The sequence below is a fragment of the Gossypium arboreum genome, chromosome 10 (assembly GCF_025698485.1).
Source record: "Gossypium arboreum isolate Shixiya-1 chromosome 10, ASM2569848v2, whole genome shotgun sequence".
NCBI lineage: Eukaryota > Viridiplantae > Streptophyta > Magnoliopsida > Malvales > Malvaceae > Gossypium > Gossypium arboreum.
In genome coordinates, this window is record NC_069079.1 from 42031384 (window position 1) to 42041803 (window position 10420).

Here is a 10420-nt window from a genome sequence, read left to right on the forward strand (position 1 = left end):
TAGGTTGTAGGGCATGCATGCATAAACATATGTTATACGAGGCGTAACATAACACATAACGTATATAGATCATGACATAACATATTACATAGTTGAATCGAATAACTTATCAAAATGGATAACAAATTACATATAACACATATGGTTTACAAAATAGTTATGCTTAATTCACGTACTTATTTATAGCAAATCATAGTGTATTATTATACCTATCGGAATTTATTTAGCATACCTCCTACACTTACCCATGTCTGTTTATTGAAACTTATGCTTTTCTAGACCTATATAATGCCCATGGGCCTAATCCCCGAGTCCCCTAATCTCTCTCAAGTCGGGCCTAAAAATTGGCCCCAAAGGCCCACACGGCACAAAAACCTATCTCGTGTCTACACAATCTACCTGGACAGTCTGTATGATTTCACATGGTTATGTGGTCAACACGGTCTAACCACGCTATTTGCATGATTTTACATGGCTGCATGGTCCATATGGTCTACCCACACAATCTATATGATTTCACATGGCCCTGTGGCCCACACGGTCTACATGATTTCATACGGTTGTGTAGTCCAAACAGTCAAGCCACACAAGTTGGAAAGACACACATGGCTGTGCGGTCTACATAGTCAAGCCACATAGGCTGAAAAAACACATATAGTCGTGTGCTCTACACAGCCTACCACATGGCCGTGTGTCACTGAGTAGTTTTGAAAAATGACCCTGTTTCACAATTTTTTCGAATTTTCGATGAGTTTTCAAGTTAGATCACACACCTGATTGTTGATTTGATTGAATACACAACAAGAACATCTAGAAACCTACGATTGTTCAACACTCATACTAATTAAACGAAAGAAAAATCATTTCCAATTCACGTCGATTTAATCAAAATTTTAGATCCTAAATTACAAATAGCGTACTCACCTCTTCGAAATAGCATCCACAACCAAGCCTACTCTGCTGGAGGGTCTTGATTTATACCCCTTTCTTCTAACAAGAACCACGGAATTACCACTCATCATACCAAAAAAAAAATGATACCAAAACAACAACACCTTATTAAAAAGAACTTAAAGCAAAATCTCAAAAAAAAAACTAAATGATACTTACCCTTCACACGAACTATTATTCAAGAGATATAACTCACACGAATGCAAAAAAAAATGATTGGTAAATGTCAAGAACCAACTAAACAGGAAAAAAACGAAAGAAGAAACATGGAGGGAAAAACAAAGAAGAGAAAATACAAAAAGAAAGAAAATAATCGTGGAAAAAAGAGGGGTTTGGACAGTTACTATTGGGAGCAATTCAGGGAAATAGATTTGTTTTTAACTAATTAAAAACTACCAATTATCCCCACTAAATCTGATTAGTTAAACAATTAGATTTTCCCAAAGAATTTAAAACAAAAAGAAAATTCTCATTTACATGCACAAGGATTCAAACACAACACCTAATGGATGCTGACACATTACCACTGAACCAATAGGCTTATTCTAACAGAATTTGCACAGAAATAAGATTTAAGACAAAAGACTAGAGATATGAGTTGAGCTAAAAATTAACAAAATTTTCAAGGAAAGGGCTTGAACTTAGAACCACACACACCCCACTCCAACTCTCAACCGCTGAACCAAATTAACTCACTTAAGATAATTTCAAAATCTCAATTTTCTCCAACTCGATTTTTGAGATGTGACATGGTAGAAGATAGTGATGGAAATAAATAAGAAAATTAATAATTAATAAAAATTGATGAGCATGGGAACAAAATAAGTGACCATGAGAAAACGAGGTTTTGTTTTTTTCTTATTCTTTTGTATTTTTCCTCAAATTTTCAATCTTTTCAAATACACATTAGTGTATAAATTTATTTTAATGATTTTTGTGAGATATAAAGGATTATTATTATGTTGTATATAATTTCATGGATTTATACATTGGTAATGTTTAATATTTTTATTCTGTTTTAGGATTGATATTGAGAATTTATGGTTGTCTCTTTTTTAATGTCCCTACAATTTAAACTCATGTTTTCTCTTGAGAGTGGAATGTATTTTACAATTGAACCCAAATAAGTAATATTAAGTAATAATAAGCTTGTGTTTTTATTTTTAAGAATACAATTTGTTAGAATTGAGTGAACCGAATTCTTATTAAAATAAAATACTATGGTAAAATAAAATAAAAGTAAAATCCATATAGAATTACACTTATTTTATTTTATTTTAAAAGAATTTTTCAACCTTATTACACTTCATCTATTTGATATTGATTAGAATTAGGTGTTTCAACCTTACTACACTCCTTCTATTAGAATACGATTTTACAGGCCTATAAGTAGACATAGTCTACTCCTCTCGTAGTTAATTCAAATTGACATAGTGAATAATCTTCTCCTCAACCCGTGGTTTTTCTCGAAAGGGTTTCCATGTAAAATCTGTGTGTTCTTTATTTGTCTTTTGTCTTTTCTTTCCAATACATTGTCATTATTGACGTTCTATTTTTCACAAATTGGTATACGAGCTTCCAGGTTGTTCATCTCAATAATGATAATGGCGTCTTTGAAGCATGAAATTTTGCTATTGGATCACAATACTAGATTCACGTTGTGGCAGATTAAGATGCAAGCAGTTCTTGCACAGATTAATCTGGGGGATGCCCTACTAGGGATAGATAAGATGCCTTCGACATTGATAGATGAAGAAAAAAAAAGTAAAGACTAAAAGGCGTTAACATAGTTACATCTGCATTTGTCTAACGAAATTTTACAGGAGTAATAAAGGAGCAAATCGACGCTGCATTATGGAAGAGGCTCGAACAAATATGTATGTTGATAACTCTAACCAACAAGATGCATATGAAACAGCGTATTTATGCTCATTGTTTGGAAGAAGGTGCGACTGTGCATGAAAAATTAACGGTGTTTAAAGAAATTCTCTCAAACTTGGAGGCCATGGAGGTTCAGTATAACAAGGAATATTTAGGGTTGATTCTACTTTGTTCGTTGCCCTTGTCTTATTCAACCTTTAGAGACACAATTTTATATAGCCGCGAGTCTTTCACAGTTGATGAGGTTTGATAAACTGTAATTTATACATATTTTTATCCCATGCTTAGTGCATTTATAGATGGTTTCTCCTTAGAATTGGTGAATTCAATGCTCCTAATCCTTTAATTTCATGTTTTATACTTACGTGAGCATAAGAGAGTAAAAAGAACGAGAAACGGGCTGAAAATGGAGAAAATAGACCCACATGGGAAATCAACACAGCCTGGACTTCCTTACACGGGCGTGTCACACGGCCGTGTCCCTTTGGCAGGATCGAAGCACGACTTACACGGGTAGACTACACGCCCTTGCCTGTTCAATAGCCTTGACCACGGGCTGGAGTAATCGCACACGGACGTGTCACACGGGCATGCCCTTGTCGAGCCCAAGTATAACCCTATTCTGAAAAGGCCAATTTTGGGGGCTCTTAGGCATTCTAAAGCCTATTTAAACACCTGAGGAGGCACTTAGAAGGGGGATGCAGAGTAGGAAGCAAGGAATTACTCAAGGAAAGCCGATTGATCCATTTCAGAAGCCAGATTCATCATCAAGACTGAAGATCTCCCTTCTAGTTCCTTCAGGAGTTTTTGGGTTTTCTTATGTTTTGTTATATTTATGCTTTTGAGATGTTTTCTTTCATAAGTATGAAAAAAACCCCCTAAATACCTAAGGGGAATGAAACCTAAAACAGATCTTGTTATTATTATTTGAATTGTATGATAAATATATGACTTGTTCTTAATTATGTGTTCTTAATTCTTGTTTTAATATTCCAGGATATTGATTCAAGTTAATGCTCTTATTCAGAGGAGGAATAGACCCTATCTAAGAGTAAAATTATCATAATTAAGCGGAGTTGATTGCACACTTAGAGATAGGGTGACAAGATTTTGCCGGATTAGGGTGAAACCTAATAAGAGAATCCATAGATCGAGTTAATGCAATTCTAGGGTGTTCATTAGAAAGAGATTTCAATTATTCAACCTAGGGTTAGACATTATTAGTCTCGAGAGAGATAGTAATATAACTTAGGGATTTCTACGGATCAAGTCAAATGAATAAATCGTCTGATTCAGAGTTAAATAACAAGTGAAGTCTAGGTGGATTTTTCCTTAGATATTGTCTTAATCAATCGAATTTTCTAAAAAGTATTTTCCCAAATTTTCTTTCTGTGCATTCTTACTTTAGTAATTAGTTTAGATAACCAAACCTCTTAATTTTTAGGCCAGATAATAAAAAGGAAGTAAATACTAGTACTCGTGGTTCTTTTGGGTTCGACAAATTCGATCTTGTTGAACTATACTACTGTTCGATAGGTACACTTGCCTTAATCGTGATAATAAGTTAGTCTCAAGAACGATTCATTCATAAATCTTTAAAACCTATCACGAATATTATGTACGAAGTTTTTGGCGCCGTTGCTGGGGAACTAGGATATTAGGAACACTCAATTTTTATTACTTTTACTGCAATTTAAATTTTTATTTTCCTTTCTAATTCTTCATTTATTTTCTTCTAACAGGTTTTTCTAGTTTATTACCAGAAGAAACCCGTGAGGACCACTACTTTTTGACGGTAAGATCATCCGTATAGTTTGCAAAAATTGAAAAGTAAAAAGGTGAAGCCTAAGATACACAGAGGAAGAGCAAGAGGACGATACTTCAACCACAACCGAGGAGATGGCTAAAAACCAAGAAAATCAGCTACCTCCTGCGGTTGCTGCTGATCCGGTAAATCAGAATCCTGCTCCACGCACTATGTATGATTATGCTAAACCTAATTTAATAGGAACTGAGTCAAGTATAGTTAGACCTGCTATTGCTGCAAATAATTTTGAACTGAAACCTAACACAATTCAAATGATACAACAGTTTGTTCAGTTTGATGGTTTGTAAGATGAGGATCCAAACACTCACTTGGCAAATTTCTTAGAATTTTACGACACTTTTAAAATTAATGGCATTTTTGATGATGCCATTTGCCTTCGGTTATTCTCTTTTTCGTTGAAAAACAAAGCTAAATAGTGGTTGAACTCGTTACCACGAGGGTCAATCACTACTTGGGAACAAATGACTGAAAAGTTTTTATTAAAATATTTTTCGTCGGCTAAAACAGCCAAATTACGTAATGATATCTCCTCTTTTGTGCAGATGGATTTAGAAACACTCTACGATGCATGGGAGAGATACAAGGACCTTTTGCCAAGATGCCCTCACCATGGGTTACCACTCTAGCTACAAGTTCAAACGTTTCACAATGGCCTGAATCCTTCGACTCGGCAGATGATTGACGCAGCCGCTGGTGGAACTATCAATAATAAGACACCTGAGGTGGCTTACAAATTTATTGAGAAGATGTCACTGAATAATTATCAGTGGAAAGTTATGAGGACAAAGCTGACGAAAGTAGCCGGTGTTTTCAACCTCGATGCGGTTACTATGCTATCTAACCAAGTAGAATTCTTAAATAACAAGATTGACGGTTTGTATGGTTCTACTCAGGTACATCCAGTGATGAGGTGCAATTCGAATGAAGGAGGAGCATGCATAGAATATCAACCCTTCAACCCTAGCATCGAGGAGGAACAAGTCCAATATATGGGTAACAATAACTCTAGACCCCAAAATAACCCGTATAGTAACACTTATAATGCAGGTTGGAGAAACCATCCCAATTTCTCGTGGGGCGGTCAAGGAAATCAAAGGCCACAACATCCTCCGGGTTTTCAACAATCACCTTACCAGCAAGAAAAGAAGCCGAACCTTGAGAAGATGTTAACAAAATTCATCTCGGTGTCAGAAACTCGTTTCCAGAATACTGAGACAGCCCTTAGGAATCAACAAACGTTGATCCAAGGGTTCAAAAATCAGATAGGTTTGATCGCTAAATTGATATCAGAACGACCATAAGATAGCCTGCCGAGTAACACTGAACCCAACCTAAAAGAGCATGTAAAAGCAGTTACACTAAGGAGTGGGAAAGTGCTAGCTGAATCTGAAAAAAAGCCACCACAAGAAGTTGATAGAAAGGAGGTCAAACACGAAAACAATGACAATCTAACACCAAAATAATATAGACCACCAATCCCATACCCAGCAAAGTTGAAGAAAGACCGCATGGATGCACAATTCGATAAATTTCTTGAACTTTTTAAACAACTGCATATTAACTTACCTTTTGTTGAAGCTATATCACAGATGCCTACATATGCAAAATTTTTAAAAGAGCTTCTAACAAACAAAAGGAAGTTTGAAGACTTATCTACACTGGAACTAAATGAAGAGTGCTCAGCCATACTCCAGAATAAACTGCCAACCAAACTGAAAGATCCAGGAAGTTTGACTATTCCCTACTTAATTGGTAGGTTGAATGTTGATAAAGCACTAGTTGATGTAGGCGCCAATATTAATTTGATGCCATATAAAATGTTTAAACAACTTGGTCTTAGGAAACCTAAACCCACTAGGATGAGTATTGAATTAGCTGATAGATCTATTAAATATCCTAGGGGAATTATAGAGGACGTACTTGTAAAGTAGATAAATTTATATTCCCTGACGATTTCGTTGTGCTTGACATGGATGAAGATGTTAAGGTGCCTTTAATCTTAGGTCGGCCATTTTTAGCCACTACTAGGGATGTAATTGATGTGGGTGATGGTAAGTTGGTACTTAGAGTAGGTGACGAAGAGATTATTTTTAAAATTTATGATGCCATGAGATTTTCTAGAGAACAGGATGACTCATGTTATTTTATCGACTCTATTGATCATGCTACTCAAGATTCTTTTCAAGAAATCGTACACAAGGACACGGTGGAACTTAGTCTCGCCCAAGGAGAGAGAACGAATGATGATTCTGAAATAGGAACTGAACTAAACTCCAATGAAACCTCTCCAAAACTAGCAGAATATGAGGGAATTAAGGTAAAAGATGAACTTAAGCAAAAACCCTCTATTGACGAACCTCCCAAACTGGAACGTAAACAATTGCCGAATCACTTGGAATATGCATTCCTTAGAAATAATTCCACATTACCGGTAATTATTGCATCCAACTTTCAACCCAAGGAGAAAGAGGAATTACTCCAAGTATTAAGAGAGCATAAAAGGGCCATAGCTTGAAAAATTTCTGACATCAAAGGGATCAACCCTTCTTTTTGCACCCACAAAATTTTAATGGGATATGAATATAAACAATGCGTGCAAGCCCAAGGACGACTGAACCCAAACATGAAGGAAGTTGTTAAAGCTGAGGTAATTAAACTCTTAGATGCTGGAATTATTTATCCTATTTTTGACAGTTCTTGGGTGAGTCCAGTGCAGGTTGTTCCTAAGAAAGGAGGCATGACTGTTGTGGCTAATGAGAAGAATAAATTAATCCCAACAAGGACAGCCACAGGTTGGAGAGTGTGCATTGATTATAGGAAGCTAAATGATGCCACGAGAAAAGACCACTTTCCCCTTTCATTCGTTGACCAAATATTGGAAAAATTGTCAGGACACATGTACTATTGCTTTTTAGACAGACTCTCTGGCTATTTCCAAATCCCAATAGCTCTTGAAGATCAAGAAAAGATGACATTTACATGTCCATACGGTACGTTTGCTTATCATAGAATGTCTTTTGGATTATGTAATGCTTCTGCTACTTTTTAACGCTGCATGATGACCATTTTTGACAAACTCGTAGAAGACGTCATGGAGGTATTTATGGATGATTTTTAGATTTTTGGTAACTCTTTCCATCTTTACCTCAAAAATTTAAAACGATGTTAATTAGATGCGAGGAAACAAACCTTGTGCTTAACTGGGAAAAATATCACTTTATGGTTCAAGAAGGTATTGTGTTAGGACATAAAATTTCTAGTAGAGGGATTGAGGTTAATAAATATAAAATTGAAACCATTGAAAAACTACCTCCCACTAATTCGGTTAAGGCTATTAGAAGCTTCTTAGGACATGCTTGGTTTTATAGAAGATTTATTAAAGACTTTTCTAAAATAGCTAAGCCTTTGACTAAATTACTAGAAAAAGATGTGCCTTTTAATTTCGATCAGGAGTGTTTAGAAGCATTTAATACTTTAAAGGATAAATTCACTAAAGCTCCAATTATAATTGCACCTGATTGGAATTCACCCTTTGAACTAATGTTCGATGCAAGTGATTTTGCAATAGGTGCAGTTTTGGGACAGCGAAGAGATAAACATTTTCAACCTATCTATTATGCTAGCAAGACTTTGACAGCCGCACAAGAAAACTACATCACCATGGAGAAAAAGCTGCTAGCTATGGTTTTTGCATTCGATAAATTTAGGCCATATTTAATATTGTCTAAAGTTGTCGTTTATACTAACCATTCCGCTCTTTGCCACCTTTTGACTAAAACTGATGCAAAACCTCGGCTCATTCGATGAATCTTATTATTGCAAGAATTTTACTTAGAGATTAAGGATAAGGAAGAAGCTGAAAATCTTGCGGCTGACCATCTTTCCAGGCTTGAAAACTCAAGTACCAAAGAACAAGATGACATTGAAATAAATGATTCATTCCCTGAAGAACAATTTTTGGTATATCTAATTCTGAGGTACCTTGGTTTGCAGATATTGCAAAATTTTTAGCTGCTAACATTGTCCCAAAAGGGTTGACACATCAGCAAAAGAAGCGATTCTTCGCTGATGTGAAAAACTACTTCTGGGAAAAAACTTTTCTTTTCCGTAAATGTGCAGATCAAATCATAAGAGATGCATTTCAAGGACAGAAGCATTGAAAATTTTGGAACATTTCCACTTAGGACCGACTGGAGGAAATTACGGTGGAAATAAGACCGCACATAAAATCCTCGAATCAGGGTTTTATTTGCCCACTCTATTCAAACACGCCAACAGGTATGTTACTTCTTGTGACAAATGTCAAAGGACAGGTAATATATCCAAATGTGATGAAATGCCTCAGACATATATGCTCTCATGTGAAATATTTGACGTTTGGGGTATCGACTTCATGGGTCTATTCCTTAGTTTATTTGGGAATAAATACATCTTAGTAGATGTTGATTATATGCCCAAATGGGTTGAAGCCCAAGCTTTACCTACTAATGATGCTAGAGTAGTAGTACGATTCCTTAAGAAACTTTTCTCTCGATTTGGTACACCTAAAGCAATTATCAGTGATAGGGGTACTCATTTCTGTAACGCCCAATTCGACAAGATCCTTAAGAAATACGGAATTCATCATAGAATAGCTACCCCTTAACACCCTCAAACTAGTGGCCAAGTCGAAGTAGCGAACCGAGAGCTTAAACGTATCCTAGAAAAGACGGTAGAATTAAACAGGAAGAATCGGGCGATAAAAGTAGATGATGCTTTATGGGCTTATAGAACTGCTTTTAAGACTCCCATAGGAACATCACCTTACAAACTTGTTTATGGGAAAAGTTGTCACCTACCGTTTGAGTTAGAACACAAGGCATTCTAGGCTATAAAATTTCTAAACCTTGACCCCAAACTTGTAGGTGAAAATAGGTTGATACAGTTGAATGAGTTAGACGAGTGGCGAACCAACACTTATGAAAATTCGCGCCTATATAAGGAAGCAATGAAGTGCCGCCACAACGCCCGTTTAAAGCAACGAAGGCAATTTGAAGTTGGAAATCTTGTCATGTTATATAACTCGAGGCTCAAATTATTTCCTGGAAAGCTTAAATCATGATGGTCAAGCCCTTTCATAGTTCAAACTGTGTTTCCATATGGCACAGTAGAGGTGAGTCATCCATCACAAGGCACTTTTAAGGTAAATGGACATCGTCTCAAAATGTATAACAGTGAGAATTTCAAAGACGATAAAGAGGAGCTATGGCTCCAAGAAGTTACCTAAATATACCCATAAGGTAGATTCGAGCTTAGAATATAAACAAGCACTTCTTGGGAGGCACCCTGAGCATTAACGGTGTTAACTTCTTTAAATTTTAGTCTTTAACATTTAATTCACCAACTGAGTCACTGAACACAGGATTTCCAGAACCACACGGCCAGGAACACGGGCGTGCCGTAGGCTGTGCACATACCACGAGATGCAACACGACCGTGTGATATGGCCGTGCGAAAATAGAGCAAAAACGTTTCCCCAACACGAGATCCGATAAAGTTTCCACGGTCGTGCGACGTAGTCATGGTCGAGCCTATCAAAATAACACGGGCGTGCGCCTACATACACGGGCGTGGGAGAAGTGAACGAAGATCGACACGGCCGTGCAACATGGCCGTGTACACCAATGCGCCCAATTTTGAAAACCACGAAACGCACGGGCTGAAATGAGAGCACACGGGCGTTCCCCACAGCCGTGTGGCCCAATTTCTCTATAAACACCT

General features: G+C 36.6%; 1 non-coding gene across 1 annotated transcript; it reads right to left on the reverse strand.

Moving 5' to 3' along the window:
- Positions 1 to 5169: 5169 nt before the first annotated feature.
- LOC128283295 (small nucleolar RNA R71) lies at positions 5170 to 5276 on the reverse strand. The gene has a single exon (XR_008273637.1). It is a non-coding gene; the product is annotated as a small nucleolar RNA R71 (small nucleolar RNA).
- Positions 5277 to 10420: the final 5144 nt, after the last annotated feature.